General features: G+C 41.0%; 1 protein-coding gene across 5 annotated transcripts in view; it reads left to right on the plus strand.

Annotated features, from left to right (window-relative positions):
• LOC126273088 (aldehyde dehydrogenase, dimeric NADP-preferring) overlaps positions 1-23,506 on the plus strand; it is a 308,800-nt gene that overhangs the window by 169,899 nt on the left and 115,395 nt on the right. Inside the window, exon 1 of one of the 5 annotated variants that reach the window (XM_049976513.1) lies at positions 11,540-11,774. The exons of the other annotated variants lie outside the window; for them this stretch is intronic. The gene's annotated coding sequence lies outside the window, so the exon portion shown is untranslated. Of the gene's footprint in view, positions 1-11,539; positions 11,775-23,506 lie in introns of those variants that run through there. 5 annotated transcript variants of the gene reach the window in all.

A 23,506-nucleotide genomic window follows, 5' to 3' on the forward strand; every position in this document is an offset into this window, starting at 1 on the left:
TATGTACATGAAGGATATACATCATTATATATGCTTGTAGGTAATCTTACGTTGGCCACTCATTACTGTTAAATTTGTATAGGTTATTTATTTCGTCGTGGTTTATTGTATTAGTCTATAAGTCCCTCCAGATCCTTGAGCATCATGCACTCCGCCTCACCTTCCATATATGCCCCCTGTTCCCCAAGCAGATCCTCTATGACCTCATTCCTTTCCCCCATATGCTCCTATTCCTTGAACATATCCGTATACTCTACACCTCCCACTGCCTTGATCCCCCTCACCCCCTGGTTGCTCCAACCCTTTCCCAGCCACACCCCCTGGCGTGGCATTGTGTCTCCCCTACCCTCCATCTCTACACCCTTCATCTACTTTCCCAAGGTGGCTCCCATCAACTCGCCCTCTCAGATGACTCCCTCTCTCCCTCCATTTATCCCTCCTATCAAATCTGATCCTCACCCCCCCCCCTGCTTTTCTCTGACCTTTCCCTGGGCTCCCTCTTCCCCCCCTTCCATCCTGTTTTCTCCCTGCCTACCCTCTTTCTACCTCCCTTCTCCCCCACCCCTCTAGTCCCTTGTATTATCCTCCTCTGCGTTTCCCCACTCCCTGTCGCTTCTGCCCAGCACCCACTCCCCTCTTATGGGTCCTCATCCTCCATTGGCTCCTTTCCCCCCTTCCCTCCCTCCTTCGTTTTTCCTCTACTCCCCCCTTTTTTATTTTCCCATCATCTGTCCAACTTCCCCCACCTGCCCTCGGCTGGGGTATGTCATATTTGTGCCAACTTTTTAGTGCAGTGTTCAAGTGAATGTTCAGTGTTGTTCATTATTCCAAAGTGTTGGGGACAGAAATCATGCTGTCGCTGGGTGTGAATTTTATTTCTTTTGCGAACAGTAATCAGTCTGTCGCCATGTTTTTTTTAATTGCCTGTCTATTATTTTACCTGTCTGCTTCGTATGTATTTTATTAGCATCATCATTCCTTTGTTTCTATGTTTTAAGTTCCACGTTTTTTCCGCCATATAACCATTTAAGTCTCCGATTTGATCGTCTGTTTTTATTGTTAATTATCTTCATCTTTTTAAAACAAATTCTGTAGGCTGAAGAGCGGCATACTAAGCTGATGCCAGCCACCCCCCCTTTGGGGGGAATCAAAACTCAATAAAGAAAAAAAAAATGTGTTAACTTACCATAACCAGAATCACAGAGGCGGCCACACACTTTACAAATCTGCGGCACGCTCTTATAAAGTTCTACTTGACTGTGAATCCCAGGCATACAAAGTTAATTAGATATATATCTGTTAAAAATGTCCGGACACCCTATGTAATCAGAAATTGTCCTCTAGATGTCACGAGAGGCAGTTCCACCTGTATAAAAGGTGGCGGGGAGTATTGTGTTACCAATAGAGAAGCAGGAACAGCAGAATGTGTCAACAGATCTCAGTGACTTCGAAACTGCATTAGTCATTGGAAGTCACCTGAGTAACATGTACTTCATGGACATTTCAACCCTTCTAAAGCTGTCAAAGTCGACTGTTTGTGATGTGATTGTGAAGTGGAAATGCGAAAAAAAAACACAGCTAAACAAAAACCAGGAGACCTCGTGCACTGACAGACAGGGGACCATCAACTACTGTGGAGAGTGATCGTAAATAACATGAAATCAGCGGAAGGAATCACTCATCAGCTCCCTAGTTTTACCAGCAGTTCAGTTGGCACAAAAACTGTGGACAGTGAATTAGGAAGTACAATGGCTGGGCAGCTCCCTATAAACCATACATTTCTATACTCAGTGCTAGGCGATGCTTGAGGTGGTGTAAAGAGCACGTCATTGGATAGTGGTTGAGTGGAAGTGAGTGATTTGGAGCGATGAGTCATGACACTAAACCCTGTGGCAATCCGATGGAAGGGTTTCGGTTTGGCGAATGCCTGCAGAATGCTACCTTCTGTCGTTTATAGTACCAGCATTGAAGTCAGGAGTGGTGATGTTAAGATATGAGGATCTCATTCGTGGTTAGCATGTGGTCGCCTTACTGCGCTTAAGAAGATACTAAGTGCAAAAGGAAATGAACACATCTTAAGGCATCGTGCACTGCGTATAGTAGAACAACAGATCGGATACGAAGATTTTACCAACATGACAATGTACTCTGTCGTAAAGGAACGTCTATGAGGCCAAAGTTTGTGGACAATAACATTCCTGGAACAGACTGACCTGCCCAGAATCCCGACCTTAACCCAATGGAACACCTTTGGGATCAGTTGCAATGTCCGCTTCCCTCCAGACCATAGTTTCCAATTTCAGTCCCTTCTCTGGTTTCGCCTCTTGCCGTACCTTCAGACGTTTAGACACCTGACTGAAAGTGTCCCTAGCAGAGTTCAAGGCGCTATAAAGCGAAGTGGGGACCAGTGGCGGATACAGAAAAACCTCAAGGAGGCGCCGCTAAAGATATCTTGACCTACCTTTACTTTTACCGTAATAAAAAATAATAAAGTCGCATGCAAAGTTTAAGAATGTTTTATTTAAACTGATTTTACACATATACAACACAATGCCACTTATGATATAAAAAAGTTACAGTTGTGGTTCTCTTCCTTAAATGATGGAATCTATGCGCCTATTCTTCCTGGTAATTTGGTTAATTACATCATCAATAGGACAATCAAAGTCAGGGTGAGTGTTCAACAGAGCTAAGTCATTAAGTCGATCCTTCAAAGTACTTACGGGCATTCAGCCAGGTTGAATTTTCGACAACTGCCGATATTTCGGCGGATGCACACTCCGCCATTTTCAAGGCGTTAACTGCAACGACCAGACGAAGTGCAGAAAACACGAGAGCTCGGTTCTGCGAGTCTAACAGAAAAGATAACACACACCTAAACAAAAGCCACCAAAGATGAACGAAGTCAGAGCTATCGATAGTAAGAACCTATGGACTGGTAGTTGAGGAAACGTTAACTCTGTCCCTATGTTTTTTAACAAGTGAAAGAGCAGGATTCCAGGCCGAGTTTAAACAAAAGCCTCCATCCGTATTCACAAGGTTGCTAGCCAATTTAATTTCAACAGACTCCTTAATCACACTATATAGCCGGACGTGCATGCTAATATCTCTGTATTATTATACCACATGGGGTGACCAGTGTCCAAACAATGTTCGGCAATAGCAGATTTGCTAGGCTGCTGTAGTCGCGTGTGCCGTTTATGTTCAATACACCGGTCCTCCACGGTCCTGATGGTCTGACCAATGTATGCCATGCCACAGCTACAAGGAATGCGATAAACACCTGCCTTACGTAAACCAAGATCATCCTTAACAGACCCCAAAAGCGCTTTAATCTTAGATGGAGGTCGGAAAACACATTTCACATTGTATCTCCGTAAAATACGACCTATCTTGTTTGAAGTGCTTCCTATGTAGGGCAAAAAGGCAATAGATTTAGGAGTCAACTGAGAATTATCATCAGTCACCTGGCGCACAGTTGGTTGATATCGCAACGCCCGTTCAATCTGTCTTTCACTATACCCATTGTGGCGGAAGGTAGCCTCAAGATGGGCCAGCTCAGCAGGCAAAGTCTCAACGTCGGAGATGACATGTGCCCTGTGTACCAGGGTACACAGGGCACATGTACTGCTGGTCTTTCACTTGTTAAAAAACATAGGGACAGAGTTAACGTTTCCTCAACTACCAGTCCATAGGTTCTTACTATCGATAGCTCTGACTTCGTTCATCTTTGGTGGCTTTTGTTTAGGTGTGTGTTATCTTTTCTGTTAGACTCGCAGAACCGAGCTCTCGTGTTTTCTGCACTTCGTCTGGTCGTTGCAGTTAACGCCTTGAAAATGGCGGAGTGTGCATCCGCCGAAATATCGGCAGTTGTCGAAAATTCAACCTGACTGAATGCCCGTAAGCACTTTGAACATAGTTTACGCCAGGAGAAGCTCAGGTTACACAAGTCGATCCTTCTTCATTGTCGATCTCAGCCATCTCTTTGTACGCAGCAATGTTGAAAAATTTCTTTATACTGTAGCAATAGATGCAGGTAGACAAGCAAATATTTTGTACAGCGTGTGCAAAGTAGAATAGTAAGATCTAGGGCAAACAGACAACGCTCTGCATAACAGAATCACGATCATTAAGATTGTTTATGCTCCTTTGCTTGTATTGAAGAATCTCTCCCATTAGTCTCTTTATAATCACAAAGAGTGATTCTTCTTCAAAGAACGGTAGGTCAGTTAAGCACCAATGCAATTCATGTGCCAGTAGTTTCAGTAGTTGGAAGGGCGAAAGTATGTTGAATTTTAAATGATAAATATTTTCTTCAGCATAACGTTCTCTCATGTCAATCGTAACATGGTCCAGTGTTGGAATAAAAACAGTTCTTTTCCAATTTGTCGTATCATCATTATTATGATCGCAGTTTTCCCTGTGTCTGTCTGCCTGTAAGACGAGGAACACTCATCACCACGTTATAACGCTACGTATCGAAGGTTCTCTGTACAAGAAAACAATAGAATGATCTCGACTTTTCTCGAACAAATGCCATGCAGAATAACGTATCGAGATCAGTAAACTAGCCGCGACTTTTCTCGTAAGTATTGTGGCGTTCGCTGTGTTATTTAGTGGTATGGTATTTAACTAATTTGTAACTGGAAATGATAATATTATTTTATTACATTGAGTAATTACTAAATAATTTTTCTCCCGGCTAAAGATTTGATCAAGTTGCTAAAGAACTCCAAGTCAACGTTGTGTTAAAGTGTTGTCTGTAAGTTGTGTAAGTGTCACTAAATCACAGTTCATACAACGGATTCTATACAACTATGGATTATGATGGAAACAGTTATCTTCAGCAAAATGATCTTTAAAACAACCGAATATCAGCCGCGCACAACACTGACGTATGTTACCTGAAACAATATTCTTCGCAACTCGCGCGTAATTAATTTCGGCTCCATACATCAGCCAGAAAAGTTTGTTATAACGTTCGTGCTTTGAGCATTGTTTTTAAGAACCAATCTGATTCGAATTATTTTCATTAAAATGAGTTCGGAAACACCGGTGCACATTTATTTTTACACATTTGTATTACATTCGGCATTTATGTCTGCAGAGTTGCGTAATTTGAATTTGCCGCTGAGACAATTGTTAAGATAGCGGCAGACAATTGATAGAGACTTTCTATTGTTCGACCAAATAAGTATTTTAGCTGCTTATTAAACTTTACAGAAACTCTACTTTCGTATTGTGCACTATCTAGACTTCATCAAGCGAACATTTGATTTGTTTCTAAGGAAAACAGACAAAAACGCGATACAAATCCCTATCATCAATGGATGCGCTCCTTGCAGCGGAAAGAAACAATTAACTCAGATAATGCTTACTGAGAGAGGAATTACAGTTACAAATAATTATTCACTCGTGTTTACAATAATAATGAACTCTATTTTCAAGTAATAATTAGCAAATAATTACAATTTCTTAACAGACCTCAGTTTGATATGCGTCTTGCGTGCTGAACCTACAAAAGCCATCCAACAAAAGGTAAAGACAAAAAAAGACAATCGCAGATCATAAAAGGAATTTACAATTATCATTGTCTTTGTATGATACACATCGATATGTACAATTACATCATAGAATATTATATAAATAATTAATATTTTCATCGTTTTCATTATTTTTTTGTATGTTGAAACATAATGTTTACAGCTGTTAGAGGCATAATTTCCTCTCGTCGCACTGTAGCCAAAAATTTATCACGTGGATGTTACAGTATGTGTTAGCTACCTATGAGCCAGTCAGAAACATATAAAATACGATGACGCGGACGCGCGTGCTACGTAGGAAAATATAACTACTTGATAACTCGATTCAGTTGAGTCGACTAACGAGAGAAACGAACGAATAGCGTGCGGGCTGACTGGTGGGGGCGGCGCGGGTGGCCATGTGGGCGGCCCTGCTGGTAGGGACGCACCTCATATTAATGTCCACTAATAGGCGTCCAGACGCTTTTGATCAGCTAGTATACTTGTAGCCCGTGGACCTATACTGATGTAAAATACTTTTTTCTCCAAACTAGTTACGGAGGGTCTGTGGTAATGCATCACGGAAAGTGGGACTGCAGCTGCATAAGTAATACTTGAACAATGATAACAAATCCAGCGGCCCTATTTGATTCTACCGTCGTTTGTTTTTTGTAACACATGCTAGCAGTTCCGACACCACAGCAGACCACAACACACTAAACCACAGACAACCATGCTGGGATTATTATTGCCACGGAAGGCACGGAATCAAGTTAATGTTGGCCCGCTGCGTACGACTCTGTCCATTCCACATGACAACGGTTGTTAATGGCAGGTTACGTTCGGGGCCTGAAGACGACACCATGTGTTGTCGAAACTGGTAGCATGTGTTACAAAAAGATAAACTATCTTAGATTCAAATACAGCAGCTGGTTTTATCATCATTGTTCAACTTACAGAGAGGTTTTGCTATCAGCAGTCGTTTTTTCAATTCTTTTCTCATATATCACAAAATTACTAAAAATTTTGTCGTAATACAATATACCGTGTAACTTATTTCTGTTGTTTCATTTTCAGTATGGTAAGTGAACCATGTTATGCATTCTGTGAAGAAGTGATTTTGTTCCAGAAACATGGTAAAAACGCAACCACTTACTTGGTTACTTAAAGTCAGTGGATGCTATTGACAGAAGGTAAAAATAAGACGCTTTCCTGTAAAAATACGTAACCTGAGATTTTAACGAAAAAAAGTCAAATTTGAAACTGATGGTGTTGGCTTTCAAATAGAACTAATTAGAACCAAAATGTGTCTGGTTGTGGTTTTCCATTAAAATTGTTTTGAAATACTTAACAGCCGTAGTTCCCAAGAAATCTCGTCTGAAAAAATAAGTTCTCTTGTTCTGAGTATTTAGTCCCCTGATTTGCTTTTCATGAAACACCCTACCACCTCGTGAAACTTGATGTATTTCGTGTGCTACAGTACCGGCATATTGCATTTCTTCGTCCCAACTTAAACAGTTCTCCTTTCCAGATCTTAGCAGTCTTCCTTCCTAACACAGAGACTGTGTATACCAGGTGAGTATGATGACGTATAAATAATGTTAGGATTACAATTTAAGTCGTCTTACTGTAACATCATCCCCAGTACGAATGTATCTCTGGAAACAAGAGCAACTGTCTTTCCAGACTCACTAATACGAGCGCGCAGGAACAATGCCACCATCAATCACGAGTTTTTACTTTATGGAACTCCTTTGCCTTTGGTTGGAAATTATTTTGATTCTTCGTTTCAGAGACAGAGCACTTCAAGTGGTGTCCTTATTCTTTAGTCATCCATCGATTAAGTAACTCAAATATTCATCCCTCACTTGCTCTGAAGAAAGACATTCCATGGATATGAAGCAGTTGACGCCAAAATCGGAATGGCTGTTAACAGAAAATCTATATTCTTTACGAACATCATGTTAGAATTCTACAAGAAAATATCTTGTGTTACAAGTACAGACTATTTGTGTATCTATGTATATTTTGACAACCAAAAGTGTTAGTACCGTATCAACGTTTATCAGTATCATGAATAATTTTACTGTTTTCTGACCCCTATTCCGTTGAAATTTGTACTGTAATACCGTACACAGCATGTATCACCTTGTGACAAAATGTAACACACACTTTTAGTCAAACGTTGCGCTATCTGTTTGCTTCAGTGCTTATCTTCTGTAAGTTGAAACTAAGGCTACAACAAGTGCTGCAAACTGATTGTAGTAACCCTAATCTGTGACGAGAAACTCCGTAAATATAGATTGGTGAAAGATATTAGTCCGGTTGTATCTTAACATCACAGAATTGTTGATACATCAGAAAGTGCTATGTTTTTAATATTTTACGAAGAAAGTATTACAAAATGAATATGAATTATCAGTTGTAGAATCTTATTTCCTGTACCGAAAAATAGTTGCAGCAGTTTTATACCTATGCTACGCGACTTGATGTACTTCTCATTTTGTTTCCACTTCTCACAATCGGCAATCGATATTCGTTGCATAATTTTTTACGCAACTCCTCTGTCAACGCGGACCAAGAACAACCAGGAAATCGAACCAATCAACCAGAATGTGGGACGAGCGCGGAAGGTCATTCACTATTTGCACGAAGAATTTCAACGCAATATTTGATAACTCTAGAAACCTCGCACGAATGTAATCGAATCTCGACTAAATGTTAAGGATTCAACTGCATCCAAGTCTATTGCGTGCAACAACACGCAAATTCTGGATGACTGTTGAGGGATTTAGCTAACGTACCTTCCACGATTTGCGCCAGCTGTTAAAATTCATACTGCACTGCAACATGCTGAAGCAATTCGCAATCCATATGAGCTTATGGCATTCGTTGACTAAGTGTATCACTGAAAATGAAATCTAAAAACCGTTATACGAGTCCTCTAGAATAGAGACCTTTATTAAGGCTCTATATGGACTTACCGTCTCGCCCACTAATCTCCATTCAGTCAAAATGCTAAATAATTGAGCGTTGTCTGGAAACCAACTCCGCTGGGGCTGAGAAATATGGCGTCTCCAACCTGTCCTCACTTGAAATATGTACCAGTCTCAACGCCCAAAAATTTTGTTTGTTCTTCTTCTTGTGGCTTTACAACCCTGCGCGCGTCTTCGCCTCCTTAATAATTCCTTCCATTCAGCCCTCTCGTTTACTTTCCTTCTCCATCCCATGATTCCTTCCACGTCTCCCCACCATCGTTTACGCGATCTTCCTTTAATCTTCGTCCTATCAGTTTCAATTGGAAGACCACCTTTTGTAGTTCTTGTGACACTATTATTATGACGTGTTCCAGCAGGGTATTCTTTTACTTTTAATCAGTCTTACACGATCAGCTCCTTGTATGAAACTAACCAACTCATAATTGGTCCTTGCTCCCCAAGAATCATTATTTCGGGTCCCTCCACTGTTTCATTTTTTGCAACTACAAGGTAGTGGTCCGAGTATGAGTTTGAATCCCGAAATGTGCGTACATTTTCATGTTGCTTGAACATATTTTAGATACCGATATGTGGTCAGCTGACCTGTATCATTTGTTCCTGGAATCATACAGATCCCTTTTTGAATATATTTTCTGGTGAAACGTCCTTACTGCTTTAAAATCGTTGGCAGCCGCGAACTAGGTAACTGTCAGCCCATTAGTAATGGTTTCCCCAAGTACGCTTTCTTTACGAAAGAGAGCATGAAAAGGTTCTTGTTTTCCAAGCTTTGCTTTATAATCTCCCTGGACTATTCTCGAATCAAGGGCATGTACCCCTTCATATTGCTGGTAATAGCTATACTCCTGAACCTTATCAGATACTTAGTTAGAACCTAGAAGTTTACGAAAAGAGTATTATTATTCTTTCTTTTCTCAGACGTTATGTCTGGTTAAAAATGGAAAGTGACACGGACGTTGATCAAGCGTGACTTCCTTTTAACTGTACGGTATATGTTATATTGCATTTAGGAACTTTCAGGTAATTGAACATGTATCAATAATTACGGATTTCTGTAGTTGTATATATAAGTTTGGGTGTAGCTGTATTGCATTGATGTACTGGTGGATATTGTGTGGTATGACTCCTGTAGTTGATAGTATAATTGGTATAATGTCAACTTTATCCTGATGCCACATATCCTTGACTTCCTCAGCCATTTGGATGTATTTTTCAATTTTTTCTCCTGTTTTCTTTTGTATGTTTGTTGTATTGGGTATGGATATTTCGATTAGTTGTCTTAATTTCTTCTTTTTATTGGTGAGTATGATGTCAGGTTTGTTATGTGGTGTTGTTTTATCTGTTATAATGGTTCTGTTTCAGTATAATTTGTATTCATCATTGTCCAGTACATTTTGTGGTGCATACTTGTAGGTGGGAACGTGTTGTTTTATAAGTTTATGTTGTAAGGCAAGCTGTTGATGTATTATTTTTGCTACATTGGCATGTCTTCTGGGGTATTCTGTATTTGCTAGTATTGAACATCCGCTTGTGATGTGATCTACTGTTTCTGTTTGTTGTTTGCAAAGTCTGCATTTATCTGTTGTGGTATTGGGATCTTTAATAATTTGCTTGCTGTAATATCTGGTGTTTATTGTTTGATCCTGTATTGCAATCATGAATCCTTCCGTCTCACTGTATATATTGCCTTTTCTTAGCCTTGTGTTGGATGCGTCTTGATCGATGTGTGGCTGTGTTAGATGATACGGGTGCTTGCCATGTAGTGTTTTCTTTTTCCAATTTACTTTCTTCGTATCTGTTGATGTTATGTCATCTAAAGGGTTGTAGAAGTGGTTATGAAATTGCAGTGGTGTAGCCGATGTATTTATATGAGTGATTGCTTTCTGTATTTTGCTAGTTTCTGCTCGTTCTAGAAAGAATTTTCTTAAATTGTCTACCTGTCCATAATGTAGGTTTTTTATGTCGATAAATCCCCTTCCTCCTTCCTGCTTAATGTGAATCTTTCTGTTGCTGAATGTATGTGATGTATTCTATATTTGTGGCATTGTGATCGTGTAAGTGTATTGAGTGCTTCTAGGTCTGTGTTACTCCATTTCACTACTCCAAATGAGTAGGTCAGTATTGGTATAGCATAAGTATTTATAGCTTTTGTTTTGTTTCTTGCTGTCAATTCTGTTTTCAGTATTTTTGTTAGTCTTTGTCTATACTTTTCTTTTAGTTCTTCTTTAATATTTGTTTTATCTATTCCTATTTTTTGTCTGTATCCTAGATATTTCTAGGCATCTGTTATTATTATTATTATTATTTACAATGATCGGAACACCTTGATCTCTCCTTGTCTATCATCTCTCAGGGTAGTAAAATGTAAAATTTTCCTTCGGTATTTCTCCTTTAACCTTCCATCTGATGTCGTAGATAGCAACTAATTCAATCCGTACTTCAACACTTTGGCTACGTTATTCATTGCTCTAGGTTTTCAGTGCATTGATGATATGTGACTTTATCTTAGGTTCTGTTTTACTCATCATTACCCCGGTTCAACCCCAGATATTGTTGGTTTTGATTGCCAAGTACAGCCACCTAAATTTAATGCCATAAAGTGTCGGATGAAATAAGTTTTACTTCCTCTCTCAACAGTCAGAAGTCACGGAAGTTATGTTTCATTGTCGTGCAGTGTAGATCAATAGCTTTTATCGTCCAATGAGAACTTATATTTCCACTGCTCGTATGCTAAATAAGTTTTTCTCCTTTTAGCTTGTTAGTGTCACCTGCAGATGTCACGTTCACATCACGAGACCCCGTATAAAGCATAACCAACAGTTCAGTCTCTGAAACTTACTTAGGATTTCCCTAATCCTGTTGTCCAGAATGCGGATGCTTCAAATTGGTTGCTAACAGCTTCTCGGGGAAAACCCGCAGGTTATTAGCTTAATATTTCCGTGGAGGCTAATGCAGTATCTGCAGCTCCAGCATTTCCAGAGCTTAGTTACTCGCGCCGTCGCGGCCTTTAGCTGAAATCTAAGGAATATTGATATTCATATCGTTTGTGTGCTAGGTATCTGTATCGAAAAACAGTCAAAATCGAAACAAACAAAATTTCCCGACAAATTAAAACTGTGTACTAGACCAGAACTCGAAATCGGACCTCCGTATTGCGTGGGTAGTGTTCGTACGACTGAACGATCCAGACATGACTCACGGTGTGCCTTCGCATCGTTGACTGTATCAGCACCTCTTACAAATTTCACAAAATCAGGTAAGAACATTAATGGCTAATGACAAGGTTGCGGGTTAAATTCCGGTTCGACACACATCTTCGATGCAGTGTAAAGATTCATTCTCAAAACAAATAGCCTTCTAACACCCAGTGGCAAAAATTTTAATAAGTTTCATAATACCAGTTTCAGGTGTGCCTATAGCCTGATATAGATAGTTCTTCAAAACTATCAAAAAAAGCGGTGGAACCAGAATGTTAACCATTCCTGGCAAACACTTTTCTGGTATTCTCGATGGTTATTCTATTCCCACCGTTGTCGAAACAGCGTCGTGTGCGTGTGCAATTTTTAGTAGGCATACATTAACGTAAACATGAATTCTTTGCCCGTCTTTAAGAAAGGCGGTAGGAGAGATGTACTCAAGAATACTATATTGGCTGAGCAACAATAATATTCTTAGAAAATCACTGTTTGAATTTTATAACAGTTGCTCAACAGAGAATGCCATTTACACGTTCATCCACCAAGCATTAAATAAAAAAAAATAGCACTGGCAGGTATTTTTTGTGACCAATCTAAGGCATTTGACCTCGTGAATCACAGTATCCTCAGAGATACGCTGAGATTTTATGGAACTGATAGTATAGCCAACAAATGGCTAATGTCATATATAAGAAAAAGAATACGGAAGGTTGTACTAATCAGTCCAATGGAAGCAGGGGAGGAGGAATCACATACGGAATTCCACAAGCCGCAATCTTAGGTCCACTGGTGTTCCTCATATATGTAAACGACCTTCTGTCCAATATACAACAAGCAGGATTCTTTTTGCTGAAGACACTATTATTGTAATCACTTCTAACGCAACTCGCAGGTAACACTAAAATATGATGATGATACTGCCTCCATCAGCTAAAACCGGTCTCGCAAGTGAACGCAAATCCGAGAAATGAAGATTTCCTCAGGAGCGATTTCATTAAGTCGCGGGGTAGTTAGCAGCGACATTTCACGGATTTATGCCATAATGTTAGCAGTTAGTTCCAGAAAGTAGTTTCATTGCTCAGTTTAATACTGGTGTGCAAATGAGCAATGGTTCCCAGTGGTCTGTTGAGAAAAGGTGCAGCAGAAACTCCTGCAGTTTGTGAGAGGTACATTAGTTACGATGCGTGGCTAAGTCGTGGGACATTACAATGGACAAGCTCTGTTTGCCGTCGCGATATACAAGTGCCGGCGCAATATGTCGTCGTCCTAAAAATGCAACAAAATGAGTCAATAGATGGAATTTAGCATGTAGTCCCAAAGCTCGGGCATTCGGTAAGATATCTCACAGAAACTGTGTGTGGGCATATGCGATTATTTGTTAAAGACATTATTGTCAAATGAGAACGTAAGAGAAGCATCGATTCTGTCATCCCGCTGGTAAGCCTAGTAAATTGAAAGGGACTGCCTAAATTAAATAAATGTATATACTTACGTTCCAGTTCCAGTAACCACGTCAGTGACAGGATGATCAGTCGAGGTGGAACACTAGGCTGTTAAGTCCCGATGCTCTTCAGGAATCATTGATCACAGAAACGTATGCGCGAAGTTGCTTATATTGGTGCAAACAATCCTATCATCTTATCTATGTAAGGGTGGGAGAAGGTTTTAATAATGATGGGTGACGATACGTGATGCGGCACAGATGAACGTGAATGGATTCTCTAAATGTTTGGCAGCGTTTTTTTACCTACGTATGTTGTGACGGCATTAAAAGCTCCCGGAGGACGAGTATTCCTGTGACAAGAGTCATTAGTCTTCGCCAATGTCACAAGGAACTCAGATGTTCCATTGGAACCATAAGGATGAGTAACATTAGTCGGAAAAATATTTATTTAAACGATAACCGGTTTATATTTCAATCACTTCGTCTACAATGGGCGTACTTTCCAGTAGTAGCTGAAGAACTGTTAGTTTCTAAAGTTTTAGCGTTGATAGTCCGTGTCTTACTGCCGTATGACAAAAACTGGCAATAGACACTGGTTCTAAAATTTCCGTTTGAGGCATCGGGGAGCTTGGTACTAAAAAGTACATTTCGTTCACCAAAAGTACTCCAGACCTTTCTATTTAATCTTTTGATTATTTCCTTTGCTGTTTCTTATGTATTGTTGCAATCTTTTTATAATTAATTATTGGCCGCTGTGGCCGAGCGGTTCTAGGCGCTTCAGTCCGGAACCGCGATGCTGCTACGGTCGCAGGTTCGAATCCTGCCTCGGGCATGGCTGTGTTTGATGTCCTTAGGTTAGTTAGATTTAAGTAGTTCTAAGACTAGGGAACTGATGAGCTCAGATGTTAAGTCCATAGTGCTTGGAGCCATTTGAATTTGAATTAATTATTAGGCCTACTGTTGAACTCACTCTATTCGTTTTTTTATTTTAAAAATATTGTATGACTGTTGCTCAGCAACATCAAAAACTGTCTACTCTGCTCGGTTCTCCCATTCGTTGTTAAGCATACTTGAAATAGATGCGAACGGTGCAATGTCGTCAGCAAGACGAGCGTGTGACGTTAACACGCATTCCTCCTCCTCTATCCGAGAGGGAGCATCAGAAAACTACTACTAGGGCTGCTGAGCACAATTTCGTGATCTGAAGTCTCTAACGAAAGTCGTAGCACTGGCACATGCGAGTGCAGAGGAAAATGCCCATTTGAAATTCCAGTGACGTTTGGTGTAAGAGGGGCGGTGTCTCCAACATTATCTTCGGGGATGGGATCATTAAATTTGGTCGATGTCCGTAGATATTGGGACAAACAACGTGTGCAGATAGGCCCATACTTACCACAACAGTACGCAAAACAGTGTAACTTCATAGACTTTTCTGGGACGAATAAAGCACGTTGACAGTCCCCATTCCAAGTAAAGATAGCTGAATTAAAATGACACTTCCAATCACAGATTCGTATTGCTTAGGTAATCACGAGTTCATGGATGCTGATCACTAGTTTAAGAATCAATTAAAAAGTCGATAAAATTAATCAGTCACTTTGTTCTTTAAGATCAATGTCCCCTGGTCAACAAAAACCATCGATGGTTCGCCTCCGTAGAGGACTATCAGATGGCGGCGGCAGAGCAGTTTTCATGAGTGTCTATTTCTAACATTCTGCGTGGTGTCTATTGTTCTATGTCGTGTCTCCCTACAACTTTCGCGCAACGATGCTCTGAGCGTGTTTTTTAGGGAATTGACTAGTTTGGACCTAGGACCTGTTGCTGGTAAGGAGACGCCAGACCACACATGACATGTAGAGTTCAGAAGAGTTCAGTGAGACTAGTGATGATATAACCAAATACTTAATGATTTCAGCTTCAGCTCCACTGCACTCCCTGTAAAAGAATCTTAATACTAACTAAATTTAGTGGAAGGGGTTCAAGGCTTTCCTATTTTTAGTTAGCTGGCAAAATAACGTCGAAAAAACAGTTAAGTTTACCATTGGAAATTTTATTCTACTCACAAAACATTGTTTATAAGTTGCACTATTGATAAAAGGAAGTGTTTTAATACAGGATGACAAAAACCAATTGCGTTCAACAAAAATGTGAACGAATATTCCCTGAATGGGTTTCCAAGTTCTACAATGGATCGAAGCATGGCCTATGCCATGTCACATCTATAATCTAGGTTTAAATTAAGTTTCACAAAAGGAAAACTATCAAAATGATCTACAGTGACCCTCGATTATCTTTAATTACTTATCTAACTTGTCTTAAATTACAGTGGCTGATGTGGCTTCTCAATAATTATATAACAGAAAAATCATCGCGTTTCAGATTTTAACTTATGTAGCAAATGTGAATACCATGAGCTTTGACGATCGATACTAGTATTACGCAAAACGGGGGTGTAACAGATGAGACTTCTGCAGTTCTGAGTGAAGCTTTATGTGCTGTTATGCGGCATCGCGTGCGTTCATTACCTTCTCGTTGGTTAGGCAGTGTCAGGGGGCGTCGGTCGGCACAGCTCCACGCACTTCGCCGACTCGGAAGCAACTTTCTCCTAACTTCTCCTTACTACAATTTACTGAAGTTGGTTTAAAAAAAAAAACTATCTGGCTGTGTTTTCATCTGACCAATCAGGATCTCAATGTTAACCTTAAGCTCCGCGTACAAAAATTCTGTCTATCCAATGAGAAACGTTATACTTTTCGTGGTGGAGCACTGTTTTTAAAGTTTGCAACGTAACAGAGACGCGAAAAAGTCTCACGCTAAAACTTGCAGCTGGTGTGGCCCTTTTAGTGTTATTGTAAGAGCTATACTGTTCTTCTGGAGGGCTCTATCTTTTAACATAGGATGGGGGTGGTCCTGGCGGTTAGTGTGGGTGTCCATCCCTTATCGTAGGGCCTTCTAGCTTAACACGGTTCTGCTCTCGGCTTCTGTTCTCGTTTCTCCCCTCAGAACTGTGTCTGTCTCACGGTGGGAAGGTATGACATGCATTTAGGCATTCTTATGTTAGTCTGTGGTGTTCCATTTGCTCACTCGTTACTCGTGTTACTTTGGTTAATTATTCGGAGCTATGTGACATACTACTGGATTTGCTTATCATGTCAGGGTTTTCATGGAATGTGTTGGATTTGCCTGACACCTTACATATTAATTAATTCAGAAGATGCACAAGATGGCGAAAATCGACAAACGTTCATGGCCTGTCTTTTAAATTGAACCTGCAGCTATGTTGATGCAGAAGGACATTACCCTGCCCCCTCCCTGCGTTCGGAGAATAGGTGCCACCTCAGAATTATCAACCTGGGCGCCAAGAGGCTGAGCAGCCCGTTGGCCGATAAAAGTATTTACCGTTTGCTTTGCCACTCTGTCAATTTGGCTTCAGGGAGCTTCTCCTATTGAAGGAGGCACACTGCTACGCTGCGCCTAATGTTACAAAACTACCGAGAGACATTCTCTTAGCCCCATGTATTTACAGTTCTTACTCGGTTTAACTTCGAGACAAATAGTAGTGCCGGCATTTTGTCGAACGTGTTGTCTCCCAACAACTGGAGGCAATCATGCATACATTCAGTCAGTGTTAGTCGGAGGTTTCACTGTAAAAGTGCCCGTGGCAATTTCATCCGTTACTAAGATGCAAATGTACGATTCGCATCGTGAGCAACCAGCATTACCATTACATTGATTTTAGAGTGGTAGGCCTTGTTGCGTTGCCCCTGTCCGTTTACTTGTACGACGGCGTGCTAAAAAATACTACCTCTGAATTTATTGGAAAACTTTTAAAGCTTTTTAACCAAACAAACGTTATTAACATTCTACATATTAATTCTTCATGTCTACTTATTTGCATCCCCCCATGAACCATGCACCTTGTCGTTGGTGGGGAGGCTTGCGTGCCTCAGCGATACAGATAGCCGTACCGTAGGTTCAACCACAACGGAGGGGTATCTGTTGAGAGGCCAGACAAACGTGTGGTTCCTGAAGAGGGGCAGCAGCCTTTTCAGTAGTTGCAAGGGCAACAGTCTGGGTGATTGACTGATCTGGCCTTGTAACAATAACCAAAAGGGCCTTGCTGTGCTGGTACTGCGAAAGGCTGAAAGCAAGGGGAAACTACGGCCGTTATTTTTCCCGAGGGCATGCAGCTTTAATGTATGATTAAATGATGATGGCGTCCTCTTGGGTAAAATATTCCGGAGGTAAAATAGTCCCCCATTCGGATCTCCGGGCGGGGACTACTCAGGAGGATGTCTTTATCAGGAGAAAGAAAACTGGCGTTCTACGGATCGGAGCGTGGAATGTCAGATCCCTTAATGGGGCAGGTAGATTATAAAATTTAAAAAGGGAAATGGATAGGTTGAAGTTAGATATAGTGGGAATTAGTGAAGTTCGGTGCCAGGAGGAACAAGACTTTTGGTCAGGTGAATATAGGGTTATAAATACAAAATCAAATAAGGGTATTGCAGGAGTAGGTTTAATAATGAATAAAAAAATAGGAGTGCGGGTAAGCTACTACAAACAGCATAGTGAACGCATTATTGTGGCCAAGATAGATACGAAGCCCACACCTGCTACAATAGTACAAGTTTATATGCCAACTAGCTCTGCAGATGATGAAGAAATTGAAGAAATGTATGATGAAATAAAAGAAATTATTCAGATAGTGAAGGGAGACCAAAATTTAATAGTCATGGGTGACTGGAATTCGGTAGTAGGAAAAGGGACTAGGCGCGCAGTCCGGAACCATGCGACTGCTACGGTCGCAGGTTCGAATCCTGCCTCGGGCATGGATGTGTGTGATGTCCTTAGGTAAGTTAGGTTTAAGTAGTTCTAAGTTCTAGGGGACTAATGACCACAGCAGTTGAGTCCCATAGTGGTGAGAGCCATTTGAACCAATTTTAGGAAAAGGGAGAGAAGGAAACGTAGTAGGTGAATATGGCCTGGGGCTAAGAAATGAAAGAGGAAACCGCCTTGTATACATGGAAGAATCCTGGAGATACTAAAAGGTATCAGATAGATTATATAATGGTAAGACAGAGATTTAGGAACCAGGTTTTAAATTGTAAGACATTTCCAGTGGCAGATGTGGACTCTTACCACAATCTATTGGTTGTGAACTGTAGATTAAAACTGAAGAAACTGCAAAAAGGTGGAAATTTAAGGAGATGGGACCTGGATAAACTGAAAGAACCAGAGGTTGTACAGAGTTCCAGGGAGAGCATAAGGGAACAATTGACAGAAATGGGGGAAAGAAATACAGTAGAAGAAGAATGGGTAGCTTTGAGGGATGAAGTAGTGAAGGTAGCAGAGGATCAAGTAGGTAAAAAGACGAGGGCTAGTAGAAATCCTTCGGTAACAGAAGAAATATTGAATTTAATTGACGAAAGGAGAAAATATAAAAATGCAGTAAATGAAGCAGGCAAAAAGGAATACAGACGTCTCAAAAATGAGATCGACAGAAAGTGCAAAATGGCTAAGCAGGGATGGCTAGAGGACAAATGTAAGGATGTAGAGGCTTATCTCACTAGGGATAAGATAGATACTGCCTACAGGAAAATTAAAGAGACCTTTGGAAAAAAGAGAACCACTTGTATGAATATCAAGAGCTCAGATGGAAACCCAGTTCTAAGCAAAGAAGGGAAAGCAGAAAGGTGGAAGGAGTATATAGAGGGTCTATACAAGGGCGATGTACTTGAGGACAATACTATGGAAATGGAAGAGGATGTAGATGAAGATGAAATGGGAGAAACGATACTGCGTGAAGAGTTTGACAGAGCACTGAAAGACCTAAGTCGAAACAAGGCCCCCAGAGTAGACAACATTCCATTGGAACTACTGACGGCCTTGGGACAGCCATTCCTGACAAAACTGTACCATCTGGTGAGCAAGATGGATGAAACAGGCGAAATACCCTCATACTTCAAGAAAAATATAATAATTCCAATCCCAAAGAAAGAAGGTGTTGACAGATGTGAAAATTACCGAACAATCAGTTTAATAAGCCACAGCTGCAAAAAAACTAACTCGAATTCTTTACAGACGAATGGAAAAACTAGTAGAAACCGACCTCGGTGAAGATCAGTTTGAATTACGTAGAAATACTGGAACACGTGAGCCAATACTGAACTTACGACTTATCTTAGAAGAAAGATTAAGGAAAGGCAAACCTACGTTTCTAGCATTTGTAGACTTAGAGAAGGCTTTTGACAATGTTGACTGGAATACTCTCTTTCAAATTCTAAAGGTGGCAGGGGTAAAATACAGGGAGCGAAAGGCTATTTACAATTTGTACAGAAACCAGATGGCAGTTATAAGAGTCCAGGGACATGAAAGGGAAGCAGTGGTTGGGAAGGGAGTAAGACAGGGTTGCAGCCTCTCCCCGATGTTATTCAATCTGTGTATTGAGTAAGCAGTAAAGGAAACAAAATAAAAATTCGGAGTAGGTATTAAAAGCCATGGAGAAGAAATAAAAACTTTGAGGTTCGCCGATGACATTGTAATTCTGTCAGAGACAGCAAAGGACTTAGAAGACAGGTGAACGGAATGGACAGTGTCTTGAAATAGGATACAAGATGAACATCAACAAACGCAAAACGAGGATAATGGAATGTAGTCGAATTAAGTCGGGTGATGCTAACGCAATTAGATTAGGAAATGAGACACTTAAAGTAGTAAAGGAGTTATGCTATTTGGGGAGCAAAATAACTGATGATGCACGAAGTAGAGAGGATATAAAATGTAGACTGGCAATGGCAAGGAAAGGGTTTCTGAAGAAGAGGAATTTGCTAACATCGAGTATAGATTTAAGTGTCAGGAAGTCGTTTCTGAAAGTATTTGTATGGAGTGTAGCCATGTATGGAAGTGAAACATGGACGATAAATAGTTTAGACAAGAAGAGAATAGAAGCTTTCGAAATGTGGTGCTACTGAAGAATGCTGAAGAGTAGATGGGTAGATCACATAACTAATGAGGAAGTATTGAATAGGATTGGGGAGAAGTTTGTGGCACAACTTAACGAGAAGAAGGGATTGGTTGGTAGGACATGTTCTGAGGCATCAAGGGATCACAAATTTAGTGTTGGAGGGCAGCGTAGTGGGTAAAAATCGTAGAGGGAGACCAAGAGATGAATACACTAAGCAGATTCAGAAGGATGTAGGTTGCAGTAGGTACTGGGAGATGAAGCTTGCACAGGATAGAGTAGCATGGAGAGCTGCATCAAACCAGTCTCAGGACTGAAGACAACAACAACAACAACAACAACAACAACAACTCATTTGCAACCCTATGCCGCTAGGGTCTCCGAATTATAGGGTGGAACATGGTGATGTGCAACTTAACTAAGAGAGTGCGTGATTAACAGCGTGCTGTAATCACGTTTCTGAAAGCACGAATTCCATCCACACAGTCGCGACTAGGCCCCATCCGATTTTTATCTGTTTCCAAAACTTAAGAAATAAAAACAACTTAGAGGACTTCTCTTTGACAGTGCTAAAGCGGTGCAAGCAGAGTTGAGATTGTGGCTCCTTCAACAAAGTCAAACCTTCTACAGCAACAGTATCAATGGTCTGCTCTCGGTGGGAGGATGTGCTCGTCGGCAGGGTGCCTACGTCGAGAAATGAATATGTACACATGAAGAATGAAGATGTAGGATGTTAATAACGTTTGTTTCGGATAAAAAAATCGGAGCCACTGCTTTCCAACACACTCTCACATTACATGACCCCTGACAGCTAACTATCTTCGTCCGAGATTCTCAATTTCCAAGATTAATCTCTCTTTTCTCAGTTACCTCTCTTTTCTCAGTTACCTCTCTCTTTTCCCAGTTGCCTATCTCTTTTCCCAGTTGCCTATCTCTTTACTCCAGTTGCCTCTCTCTTTACTCCAGTTGCCTCTCTCTTTACTCCAGTTGCCTCTCTCTTTACTCCAGTTGCCTCTCTCTTTACTCCAGTTGCCTCTCTCTTTTCCCAGTTGCCTATCTCTTTTCCCAGTTGCCTATCTCTTTTCCCAGTTGCCTATCTCTTTTCCCAGTTGCCTATCCCTTTACTCCAGTTGCCTCTCTCTTTACTCCAGTTGCCTCTCTCTTTACTCCAGTTGCCTCTCTCTTTACTCCAGTTGCCTCTCTCTTTACTCCAGTTGCCTCTCTCTTTACTCCAGTTGCCTCTCTCTTTACTCCAGTTGCCTCTCTCTTTACTCCAGTTGCCTCTCTCTTTACTCCAGTTGCCTCTCTCTTTACTCCAGTTGCCTCTCTCTTTACTCCAGTTACCTCTCTTTCTAGGGAATGAACAAGTAATAATTGTTTCTCATTTGATTCTTTATATTTCTCATGTAAATTTAGCTTGCCCTGCAGCAAGCCAAATGCTTGCAATATAGCCCAGAATTTTTTCGTTGACTAAATCCCGTTTTTTTGTGACAAGACTGCCTCGCATTTGTGTGTTTTATCAAGAATACAATTGCTTTAAATAATGTAATCTTCTTACTGGAGAAGTTTATGTCCCCAGATAGCAAAATATATGTATATGTTTGCAACTAATTTCAGCAAGTAAAATCGCCATTATCAAATCCTCGACACATATACCACTGTGTCACTCTATGTAGTGCACTGTAGTCATGAACATGTTTTGGAAGAAGTTGTTGAAGAAGACGCTTGGTCCACAGCTGAGTGGCAGTGGACTGCATAAATTGGCACAATAGCCTATGTATGTGATCTGAAGATGGCTTCTTTGACTTGCCGAGACTAGTTGTTACATGCACAATACGAAGGGTATTCAGTAAGTAATGCAACACATTTTTTTTCCTGAAAGCAGGTTGGTTTTTTACAGAATTTTAATGCACCATGTTACTCCCCACTCTTGTGACTACAAGACCCTTTTCTTCAACATAATCTCCGTTCAATGCGTCGACGTTACGGCACCTTACTGGGGAGGCCTGTATATCCGCTTGGTACGACTCTACTGGTCGACACCGGAACAAAGCTCTTGCCGCATCAATAACCACCCTATCACCCAAGTACTATTTCCCGCATCATTCATTGTGGCAAACAGGAGGAAGTCGACTGGTGCGAGATCTGAGTTGTAGGGTGGATGAGGAAGTACAGTCAAATGATTTTTTGTGAGCTGCTCTCGGGTGCGTCGACTAGTGTGAGACTTTAGGTTGCCACGGAGGAGGAGAAGTTCGTTTGCATTTTAGTGGCGACGAACACGCTGAAGTCGTGCCTTCAGTTTCCTGCGGCTAGCATTGCAGGAGTCACAGCCGTGTGCCGCCAGTCGGCACCGGACAAGTTTGCACGACAATGTTGCGATGATGACAGACGCCTCGCTCTACTACTCGTCGCGCTTTTGTTCACTGCCATGCTTCCACAGACATTCTGCAAGCGCCTACGAACATCTGCGATGCTCTGATTTTCTTTCGGAAGAAACTGAATGACAGTTCTCTGATTAGGACGCACCAGCGTTACTGACGCCATTTTGAAGTCTACGTATAGCTCCGCCACCTATCGGAACTTCATGAAGCTGTAAGGGCTGAAGCAGGAATATTGCACTATGTCCCATAAGAAATTCGCATTTTTTCAGCCAAAATTGTGTGAAAGAAATATGTCGCATTAATTATTGAACGCTCCTCTTATGGTGCCATCTGTGCAAATACATTTTTGTAATAAGAACACATTATTCAAATTCAGAGGTAGCTCTCCTGCTGAAAATGTTAGGTAAACATTTGCTTAAATTTCAGTTCATTGCTTGTTATTGGTCTGTAGTTTCCCCCTCTTCCCATCATTATGTACACCATTTACATAGGCAATAGAATTCCCTGCAATAGGTGGTCTCCATGGCACAGAGAACAGAATATTAGCATGTGAAACTGTTCTACCTGCCGATATGGAAAAGCAACAGGCAGTTCTTCTCATTTACATCCCGCCAAGCAACCACAGCATCTGCAAGCGTGAGAATTTAAACTGACGATTAGTTAACACCACTTGAGATATTGAAGACGAACTAGGTAAATAAATGGCAGATTACTGATCACGTTCCACACTGTTATCTGCTTTCTTGGTGGAAGTACGGAGCGAGGTTGCGCAGTGGTTAGCATACTGGACTCGCATTCGTTAGGACGACGATTCAAACCCGCGTCCGTAGGTTTTCCGTGATTTCCCTAAATCTCCCCAGGCAAATGCCGATTTCTTTCCCCATCCTTGATCTAATCTGAGCTTGTCTGCATGTCCAATGACATCGATGTCGACACGATATTAAATCCAATCCTCCTTCCTTCTTCTTTCTGCAAGTAACCAGGAACTACACTACTGGCCAT

Source organism: Schistocerca gregaria, chromosome 5, assembly GCF_023897955.1.
Source record: "Schistocerca gregaria isolate iqSchGreg1 chromosome 5, iqSchGreg1.2, whole genome shotgun sequence".
Taxonomy (NCBI): domain Eukaryota; kingdom Metazoa; phylum Arthropoda; class Insecta; order Orthoptera; family Acrididae; genus Schistocerca; species Schistocerca gregaria.